Source organism: Lampris incognitus, chromosome 15 (assembly GCF_029633865.1).
Source record: "Lampris incognitus isolate fLamInc1 chromosome 15, fLamInc1.hap2, whole genome shotgun sequence".
NCBI lineage: Eukaryota > Metazoa > Chordata > Actinopteri > Lampriformes > Lampridae > Lampris > Lampris incognitus.
In genome coordinates this window covers 740,865-752,167 of record NC_079225.1, presented here as the reverse complement: position 1 = coordinate 752,167, position 11,303 = coordinate 740,865, and positions in this window count along the sequence as shown.

Sequence of the window (11,303 nt, the reverse complement as noted above, 5' to 3'; positions counted from 1 at the left end):
CAGAGACCTGCTGGTTCACACATATCAGTCCCCCAGAGAGACCTGCAGGTTCAAGACTTCAGTCCCACAGAGACCTGCAGGTTCAAGACGTCAGTCCCACAGAGACCTGCAGGTTCACACACATCAGTCCTACAGAGAGACCTGCAGCTTCAAGACTTCAGTCCCACAGAGACCTGCAGGTTCACACACATCAGTCCCACAGAGACCTGCAGCTTCACACACATCAGTCCCACAGAGAGACCTGTAGGTTCACACACATCAGTCCCACAGAGAGACCTGCAGCTTCAAGACTTCAGTCCCACAGAGACCTGCAGGTTCACACACATCAGTCCCACAGAGACCTGCAGCTTCACACACTTCAGTCCTACATAGACATGCAGGTTCACACACATCAGTCCCACAGAGAGACCTGCAGGTTCACACACATCAGTCCCACAGAGAGAACTGCAGGTTCACACACTTCAGTCCTACAGAGACCTGCAGGTTCACATACATCAGTCCCACAGAGACCTGCAAGTTCACACACATCAGTCCCACAGAGACCTGCAAGTTCACACACATCAGTCCCACAGAGACCTGCAGGTTCACACACATCAGTCCCACAGAGACCTGCAGGTTCACATACATCAGTCCCACACATAGACCTGCAGGTTCACACACATCAGTCCTACAGAGAGACCTGCGGGTTCACACACATCAGTCCTACAGAGAGACCTGCAGGTTCACACACATCAGTCCCACAGAGAGAACTGCAGGTTCACACACTTCAGTCCTACAGAGACCTTAAGGGTTTACACAAATCAGTCCCACAGAGAGACCTACAGGTTCACACACATCAGTCCCACAGAGACCTGCAAGTTCACACACATCAGTCCCACAGAGACCAGCAGGTTCACACACATCAGTCCCACAGAGACCTGCAGGTTCACATACATCAGTCCCACACATAGACCTGCAGGTTCACACACATCAGTCCTACAGAGAGACCTGCGGGTTCACACACATCAGTCGTACAGAGACCTGCAGGGTCTCACACACATCAGTCCTACAGAGACTTGCAGGTTCACACGCATCAGTCCCACAGAAACCTGCAGGTTCACACACATCAGTCCTACAGAGACCTGCAGGTTCACACATATCTGTCCCACAGAGACCTGCAGGTTCACACACATCAGTCCCACACAGAGACCTGCAGGTTCACACACATCAGTCCCACAGAGACCTGCAGGTTCACACACATCAGTCCCACACAGAGACCTGCAGGTTCACACACATCAGTCCCACACAGAGACCTGCAGGTTCACACACATCAGTCCCACAGAGACCTGCAGGTTCACACACTTCAGTTCCACAGAGAGACCTGCAGGTTGACACACATCAGTCCCACAGAGAGACCTGCAGGTTCTCACACATCTGTACCACCGAGACCTGCAGGTTCACACAATTCAGTCCCACAGAAAGACCTGCAGGTTCACACACTTCAGTCCTACAGAGAGACCTGCGGGTTCACACACATCAGTCGTACAGAGACCTGCAGGGTCTCACACACATCAGTCCCACAGAAAGACCTGCTGGTTCACACACATCAGTCCCACAGAAAGACCTGCTGGTTCACACACATCAGTCCCACAGAGACCTGCAGGTTCACACACATCAGTCCCACAGAGAGACCAGGAGGTTCACACACTTCAGTCCCACAAGAGAGACCTGCAGGTTAACACACATCAGTCCCACAGAGACCTGCAGGTTCACACACATCAGTCCTACAGAGAGACCTGCAGGTTCACACACATCAGTCCTACAGAGACCTGCAGGGTCACACACATCAGTCCCACAGAGAGACCTGCAGGTTCACACACATCAGTCCTACAGAGACCTGCAGGTTCACACACATCAGTCCCACAGAGAGACCTGCAGGTTCACACACATCAGTCCCACAGAGAGACCTGCAGGTTAAATGTAGCTTTCAGCAGTGCACATGGGTTTGACAATGCCCCAACCTCAGCAGGACCTGTGGACTTCAGAGAACAGGACAGGCCAGTGTGGGAGGAAAAAGTAAAAACAAGTCATTATCACACTAAAATACTAAAGGGAAATTTCACTAGAAACAAATGACAGATCACCTCACAGAGTTAAGATTTTTATTTAAACAGCATAAGCATTGTTGAAGGGTACACTTATTTGTGTTTTAGCATCATGCCACGTGCACATAGTAGGCAGCACCCAAAGCCCGTGTGGCAACGCACTTCAGTGTCCTTTATTTCATATTGAACCACTTTGTGTCTCCAGTCCTGCTCAGTAAGGTGTCGGGGTTGCCCCAGCACACACACGAGTGTCTTCGACAGGGTAAAAAGAGCTTTGACCCTTTTAAAAGGTTTTATTCTAGGGCGTCCGGGTGGCGTGGCGGTCTATCCCGTTGCCTACCAACGCGGGGATTGCTAGTTCAAATCGCCGTGTTACCCCCGGCTTGGTCGGGCGTCCCTACATGCCCCAATTGGTCGGGCACCTGTTCTGGGGGGGGGTTATGTCTGCACACATCGACAGTGCTGCATTTGATTTGGCGCTGTTCTATTGTGCTGGGATCGATTGGTGATGCCTGCGGGCTCTGGGTTGTTTGATCGGGTCTGCCTGTGACGCTGTGTCTGTCTAAATAAACAATGCAACGCAGAGGTTGTGTCGAGCGACAGCGCTGTGTCCTGACGTGATTTCTAAACACAATAGGATCATTTCTCAAAAGTGTGCCTGACAAATCGCAGGCCTACAAAGAAATTGTCAACAGTGTAGAAGGAAACATGACTTTACATTTGTGATTAATGGAAATGACTGAGAGACTTCCCTTTTGTGTTGGGGGAGTAAATCTGAAAATGGTGGTTGACTCTGGTGCAACCAGTAATGTTATTGATCAAACACATGGGAATGGTTAAAGTTAGAACGCATTGTTATCAATGTATCCCATAACAAGGGCAAATATTTTATTTGAAATTTGTTCTGCAATGGCTTTCAACTCACTGCTGGAGGTGCGAGTCTCAGATTTTTTTTGTTGTCCACCCTCGTCCTCTGGCTCCAGAACATTCCCCACCAGCCATTCAGTTACCTCACTGATATCCTCCTCCTTGTCTACAGAGTCCAAAGCATTAATGCTAAGGACTGAGACTCTCCTAGTAGGAGGAAAGCTGTCAAGGGTGCTGGTTGTGGTTGAGTCACATGCAGCCTCTGGTTGGACAAAACATGACTGAAGGAATGATGGGGCTGCGTAAGGCCTGCATGGGCTCTGACTCAGCTTCCATGTCCCCTGGAATCTGTTTTGTAGAACCCACCATTGCACAGACCACATAGAGATCCCTTTAGTGCATCTGAAAAAGAAAGAAAAACTCAATGTTTAACCAATGTATTTTTCTACAAACTGTGCAAACATTGCCCTATGTGTCGCATTTGTGGTGTAGTGACTTGGGCCACCACTTTGTGAGAACAAGGTCTGAGGTTCTGACAAGCAAGGTGTTGCACGCCTGGATCTATGGCTGCCATGGCTTGAGGAACAAAATGATGAGCTGGCTGCCACTGTCTTCTCAAAAGTGGTAGCAACCATGGTATCCGTTAGCTCCATGCATGGGTGGTCTCTCTCGGAATCGATGACATCAAGGTCAGACATCATCGAAGCGTCCTCAGCACTTTGGGGTTCCTCCTATGCTGAGGGGTCAGTGGTGGCTATGGCTGTAGACTGGAATATTGCGCAGCAGCCCATCATCTTTTCTAGGCATCCTCTCACGGTGGTGCCCATGGCGGTAACAGTGCCGTGGAGAGTGTGGGTTTTGTGAACACGTCCACCCACAAATACCTTAGGGCTCCAGCACTTGCTTCTGAGCGATCTCAGAGAGGATAGAGTTAATCTCAGCGGCCTCAATGGCCACCAGTCGGTTGAGCTCATTTGAGACCTCTGACTTGGTCTCTGTCACACTCATGATTTCTGACATTGACTGGAGGATGACATTATGATGGACACAATGATGGAAGATTTTCGATCTCTTCCCAGTACACCGTCTATGTCTCCTGCCATTAAACAGAGAAGAACTGAAAACAAGGAAGCCAATCCATTCTCTCCCAGCTCTCGTTTCTCTCCTTGCTGATAAACAACAGATTCAACACCTTGGAAAAGATGGTAAGTGACAACTCCAGTGTGATTGCAGAAGTGAAGGAAGCCGTTAAGGAAAACCCTAGGCAGATTGCAGGTATTAAAGAATCGTTTGACTCTGTGTGTGCTGAGATCAAACCATGAAGGATGGAGTGGAAGACACTGAGTCACAGATCATAAAACATGAAGCAATCTCTGACACACCTGAGAAACGGATATCTCATTTGGAAAGCTACTCGCGCCACTGGAATCTATAACTCTATGGCTTAAATGAAAAGGAGAAACGGGACGTGCGAAAGAAGTCATCCATGTGTGCCAAGCTCTTCTTCCGGAGGCCAAAGATTAAATACCAGACGTCATTGACACGGTGCATCGCCTTGGTCCCAGGAAGCCGAACAACACCCAACCCAGAGGCATCATCCCGCAAGTCACCTCTCGGATCTACCGCAACACTGTTTGGCGTTCTGCCAAAAATTCGACCTTCCTGAAGAATAACAATTCTGGCAGAGGACTTGTCTGCAGAAGACAGGGAAAGGAGAAATAGACGTTGGGCCACCATAGAAAAGGCACGGAAAGAAAACAAGCTGGCTTCCTTTGTTGGAGGCCGTGCTTTTGTGAATGGATCAGAAATCTTCCCACCTTAGAGTCACGGTTGGTGAGCCAAACTTAGCACAGGTACAGCCAAGGTACAGTTTACAGTGTCACTCACTTTTTCTATTTTTTTTATTTTCTGCATTAATGTCAGAGATTATTTTTTAATGATACTTTAATTGCTCTACCAAGTTAATTAGCAGCAAGATTCCATAACTTATGCTAAAAGCTACAAAGCTGGATATTCAAATATTTTGATATGTACAAATGCTACATAAAAGATAACACATGGTACAGTTAAAACCAGCTTGGTTTATGTACCTCTTTTTTTTAAGAGAAATGAGTAAAATAGTGTTCTTAAGACTGTCCAGAGGATATTTGCCACATTGAGCACGCTGGTATTTATCCTCATGTTCACACTGTTATTTGATTCCGCACCTTACGTTCACATTGTTAACGTTTGTGGAAGACCCCAAGCACACGACACCAAGCAGAGATAAGAGTTCGCTGAAACTGGCGTACTTTATTAGCAGTTCATACAAAGGTCCAACTGGACAACATGCAAGGCAATGAAAAGAGTCCGGCGAGTCGCTTTGGAGGCGATTGAAGGGACGCCGCTCAGGGAGTAGTCTTCGGAGGTGGCGTGAGGGCCGCTCGGGAAACAGACCTCAGGCGCGGTATGCGGGACGCTCGGGAAACAGACACCTGAGGTGGCGGAAGGGCCACTTGGGAACCAGACGTCGGAAGCAGCGGAAGATCTGCTGCTAGGGGACCAGACTTTGGAGGAGATGGAAGGGCCGCCGCTCGGGGAGTAGTCTTCGGAGGCGGCGTGAGGGCCGCTCGGGAAACAGACCTCAGGCGCGGTATGCGGGACGCTCCGGAAACAGACACCTGAGGTGGCGGAAGGGCCACTTGGGAACCAGACGTCGGAAGCAGCGGAAGATCTGCTGCTAGGGGACCAGACTTTGGAGGAGATGGAAGGGCCGCCGCTCGGGGAGTAGTCTTCGGAGATGGCGTGAGGGCTGCTCGGGAAAGAGACCTCAGGCGCGGTATGCGGGACGCTCGGGAAACAGACACCTGAGGTGGTGGAAGGGCCACTGGGGAACCAGACGTCGGAAGCAGCGGAAGATCTGCTGCTAGGGAACCAGACTTTGGAGGAGATGGAAGTGTCGCCGCTCGGGGAGTAGTCTTCGGAGGTGGCGTGAGGGCCGCTCGGGAAACAGACCTCAGGCGCGGTATGCGGGACGCTCGGGAAACAGACACCTGAGGTGGCGGAAGGGCCATTTGGCAACCAGACGTCGGAAGCAGCGGAAGATCTGCTGCTAGGGGACCAGACTTTGGAAGAGATGGAAGGGCCGCCGCTCGGGGAGTAGTCTTCGGAGGTGGCGTAAGGGCCGCTCGGGAAACAGACCTCAGGCGCGGTATGCGGGACGCTCGGGAAACAGACACCTGAGTTGGTGGAAGGGCCACTTGGGAACCAGACGTCGGAAGCAGCGGAAGATCTGCTGCTAGGGAACCAGACTTTGGAGGAGATGGAAGGGCTGCCGTTCGGGGAGTAGTCTTCAGAGGTGGCGTGAGGGCCGCTCGGGAAACAGACCTCAGACGCGGTATGCGGGACGCTCTGGAAACAGACACCTGAGGTGGCGGAAGGGCCACTTGGGAACCAGACGTCGGAAGCAGCGGAAGATCTGCTGCTAGGGAACCAGACTTTGGAGGAGATGGAAGGGCCGCCGCTCGGGGAGTAGTCTTCGGAGGTGGCGTGAGGGCCGCTCGGGAAACAGACCTCAGGCGCGGTATGCGGGACGGTCGGGAAACAGACACCTGAGGTGGCGGAAGGGCCACTTGGGAACCAGACGTCGGAAGCAGCGGAAGATCTGCTGCTAGGGAACCAGACTTTGGAGGAGATGGAAGGGCCGCCGCTCGGGGAGTAGTCTTCGGAGGTGGCGTGAGGGCCGCTCGGGAAACAGACGTCAGACGCGGTATGCGGGACGCTCTGGAAACAGACACCTGAGGTGGCGGAAGGGCCACTTGGGAAGCAGACGTCGGAAGCAGCGGAAGATCTGCTGCTAGGGGACCAGACTTTGGAAGAGATGGAAGGGCCGCCGCTCGGGGAGTAGTCTTCGGAGGTGGCGTGAGGGCCGCTCGGGAAACAGACCTCAGGCGCGGTATGCGGGACGCTCGGGAAACAGACACCTGAGGTGGTGGAAGGGCCACTTGGGAACCAGACGTCGGAAGCAGCGGAAGATCTGCTGCTAGGGAACCAGACTTTGGAGGAGATGGAAGGGCCGCCGCTCGGGGAGTAGTCTTCGGAGGTGGCGTGAGGGCCGCTCGGGAAACAGACCTCAGACGCGGTATGCGGGACGCTCTGGAAACAGACACCTGAGGTGGCGGAAGGGCCACTTGGGAACCAGACGTCGGATGCAGCGGAAGATCTGCTGCTAGGGAACCAGACTTTGGAGGAGATGGAAGGGCCGCCGCTCGGGGAGTAGTCTTCGGAGGTGGCGTGAGGGCCGCTCGGGAAACAGACCTCAGGCGCGGTATGCGGGACGCTCGGGAAACAGACACCTGAGGTGGCGGAAGGGCCACTTGGGAACCAGACGTCGGAAGCAGCGGAAGATCTGCTGCTAGGGAACCAGACTTTGGAGGAGATGGAAGGGCCGCCGCTCGGGGAGTAGTCTTCGGAGGTGGCGTGAGGGCCGCTCGGGAAACAGACCTCAGATGCGGTATGCGGGACGCTCTGGAAACAGACACCTGAGGTGGCGGAAGGGCCACTTGGGAACCAGACGTCGGAAGCAGCGGAAGATCTGCTGCTAGGGAACCAGACTTTGGAGGAGATGGAAGGGCCGCCGCTCGGGGAGTAGTCTTCGGAGGTGGCGTGAGGGCCGCTCGGGAAACAGACCTCAGGCGCGGTATGCGGGACGCTCGGGAAACAGACACCTGAGGTGGCGGAAGGGCCACTTGGGAACCAGACGTCGGAAGCAGCGGAAGATCTGCTGCTAGGGGACCAGACTTTGGAGGAGATGGAAGAGCCGCCGCTCGGGGAGTAGTCTTCGGAGGTGGCGTGAGGGCCGCTCGGGAAACAGACCTCAGGCGCGGTATGCGGGACGCTCGGGAAACAGACACCTGAGGTGGTGGAAGGGCCACTTGGGAACCAGACGTCGGAAGCAGCGGAAGATCTGCTGCTAGGGGACCAGACTTTGGAGGAGATGCAAGGGCCGCCGCTCGGGGAGTAGTCTTCCGAGGTAGCGTGAGGGCCGCTCGGGAAACAGACACCTGAGGTGGCGGAAGGGCCACTTGGGAACCAGACTTCGAAGGCAGCGGAAGGTCTGCCACTTGGGGATCAGACTTTGGAGGCGATTGAAGGGCCGCCGCACGGGGAGTATGCTTTGGAGGTGGCGGAAGGGCCGCTCGGGAAACAGACCTCAGGCGTGGCAGACGGGAGGCTTGGGAAACAGACACCTGTGGCGCTGTATGGACTGCTTGGGACTCAGAATTTGGACGCGTCGGAAGGTCCGCCGCTAGGGGACCAGACTTTGGAGGAGATGGAAGGTCCGCCGCTCGGGGATCAGACTTTGGAGGCGATCGAACGGCCGCCGCTCGGGGAGTAGGCTTTGGAGATGGTGGAAAGGCCGCTTGGGAAACAGACCTCAGGCGCGGTATGCGGGACGCTCGGGAAACAGACACCTGAGTTGGCGGAAGGGCCACTTGGGAACCAGACGTCGGAAGCAGCGGAAGATCTGCTGCTAGGGAACCAGACTTTGGAGGAGATGGAAGGGCCGCCGCTCGGGGAGTAGTCTTCGGAGGTGGCGTGAGGGCCGCTCGGGAAACAGACCTCAGGCGCGGTATGCGGGACGCTCGGGAAACAGACACCTGAGGTGGCGGAAGGGCCACTTGGGAACCAGACGTTGGAATCAGCGGAAGATCTGCTGCTAGGGGACCAGACTTTGGAGGAGATGGAAGGGCCGCCGCTCGGGGAGTAGTCTTCGGAGGTGGCGTGAGGGCCGCTCGGGAAACAGACCTCAGGCGCGGTATGCGGGACGCTCGGGAAACAGAAACCTGTGGGGGTGTATGGACCGCTTGGGAAACAGACTTTGGATGCATCAAAAGGTCTGCCGCTCGGGGACCAGACTTCGAAGGCAGCGGAAGGTCTGCCACTACGGGATCAGACTTTGGAGGCGATTGAAGGGCCGCCGCTCGGGGAGTATGCTTTGGGGGTGGCGGAAGGGCCGCTCGGGAAACAGACCTCAGGCGTGGCAGACGGGAGGCTTGGGAAACAGACACCTGTGGCGCTGTACGTACTGCTTGGGACTCAGACTTTGGACGCGTTGGAAGGTCCGCCGCTCGGGGACCAGATTTCGGAGGTGGCGGAATGGCCGCCGCTCGGGGTCCAGGCTTCGGAGACGGGGGAACCGCCTCTTGGGAAACAGACATCGAGGTCGGTGGAAGGGTACCTCGGTAATAAGACCTTAGGCTCGGCAGAAGGGTCACTCGGTCACACAATTACACTAAAGAGGGAACAGACGGCAGACATTGGGGAAGCACACAAACAGACGAGGCACCCGTTACCAAGAGTCTCTCTGTGTCTCTGTGACACACAGAGGGTCTAAGGACAGGATGTTGTGTTGCTGTTAAGCCCACTGAGTGTGAAACGAAGCGACGAGTCAGGGATATATACCCAGTGGAGGCCAATCAGGGTGATTGGGCGTGCAGGTGCGTAACACCCGTACAACCAATCGGAGAATGGGGAGGGAGATTGGGCGCGCTTGCACAGGATAGTGCAGGAACCGGACAGCCAATCGGAGAAAGGGGAGGTGAGTGAAGACAGGCAATCAGGGTAATTCGGGCATACGGGCGCAGGTGAACTAAAAACACTAATCAGGGGATGGGAGAGCGCCGACGACCCAGATCACACATGACAACTTTTATAGAGATGACAAACAACACCTGTGCAATAGTCGCTGCTGAAGCAGTGATTAATGGGGATCTGAAATAAAGAATAAAAGAATAAAAGAAGGATGTCAGCGTCGCTGTGAAACAAACTCCTTCCCAGATGACAGCCGCTTCGTTGTGGAGCTCAAACCAAATTACAGCACTCACTACCTCTCTCCTCTTTCACTTTTTCAGTTACACTTTTCTTTCCTCTCTCTCTAAGCCTCTCTCTCTTTCTCACTCTCTCTGTGTCTCTCTCTTTCTCGCTCTCTCGCTCTCTTTACTTATCCCTCCCTCTTCCACGAGCTAGTTCGCGTATATTCAACCCTTGCGAAGTCAGCCGTTCTTTCGGCTAATGTTCGTCAAACGTATAGACGTGATGACGTCACGGTAGTAAATACCGCAGCTCAACTGTCCCCACACTCAGATTACACATATCCACAACAGGTGTAAATTCGTTTTGAACGGGTACTGCACTAAGTGCTCAATAATCCAGGTGTAGAAATCCCAGAGAAATTGAATCAGTTCATCTGGACATCAAGTTTAGTGAGAAAAACGTTTCATCACTCATCGAAGCGACTTCGTCAGTCTCAGCTGACTGCAGGTCCAACCTCATCAAGAGTACAGCTGCATTACGACCGAAACCGGTGATCTAACACAGGTTTCATATGCTAATCACCGAGGACATTAATTAGAGTTAAAACGGTGATGTTTCTTGGATTTTCTCACACTACCTCCAAAGTACGTCTTGGGAACATTCCTTAATGGTTACCGTTCGTTTATATTTAAAAATATTTACAGGACATTCTAATAACATTCAGGCTGCATTTAAAAAAAAAGATTTTTTTCTTTAAAAAAAAACTCGTTTTAGAGAGACTATTCAATTAGCACAGGGTACCACAGTAAAGTAGTTAATAGATTTGAGTTATACAGAAGGAAGCCAGTAAAACAAAAATAAGCTTGACCACTGAAAACAGTACACTTTTGCACCAAAACGTAAAATTACACAAAGCAACAAATTCAATTCATCATCTACCTTTTCACTGAAGGTACAATCACACGTCTTTTTTTAATGATAATAATAATAAATATAATATTAATAATAATAATAATGATAATAATAATAACAGTAATAACAATAACTCAAACTGATATAACGCTTTTCTAACACTCTAAGTGGCTTTACAATAAGGAGAATGTAGAAAACGATGGGTCCATAACAGTGTAAAGATGCTTACCTCGTAGTCTTCAGTGATCTCTTTACAGCGGTGCTTTACTCTCGTGTTGCTCCTGCTAGAGTCTAGAAGGAACTGTGCGGCCAGGCGGAGCGCACCAGTTTATATACACTGTGAGCCGGGATGGAACGATGTGACGACACAGCGTGGGAGGAGCTGAGAATGCAGAACCAATGGGCAGGGCTGGATCTAGGGCGTGGTTACATCGGATATAGTGGGCGGGGTTAGAGCAGATCCAATCACTCTCTCGAGCTGTTTGTATTGGTCTCTTGCTCTTCCTGTACTTTTCAAGACTACGCATGTGCAGACGGCGCGCGAACTTTGTGGTAAGGTAGGGTGTCGTTCCCGTCGATGCAGAGAACGGAAACGGAGCAGAGAACGGTCAACTGAGCATGCGCGAAATGTGGTTTACTCTCACT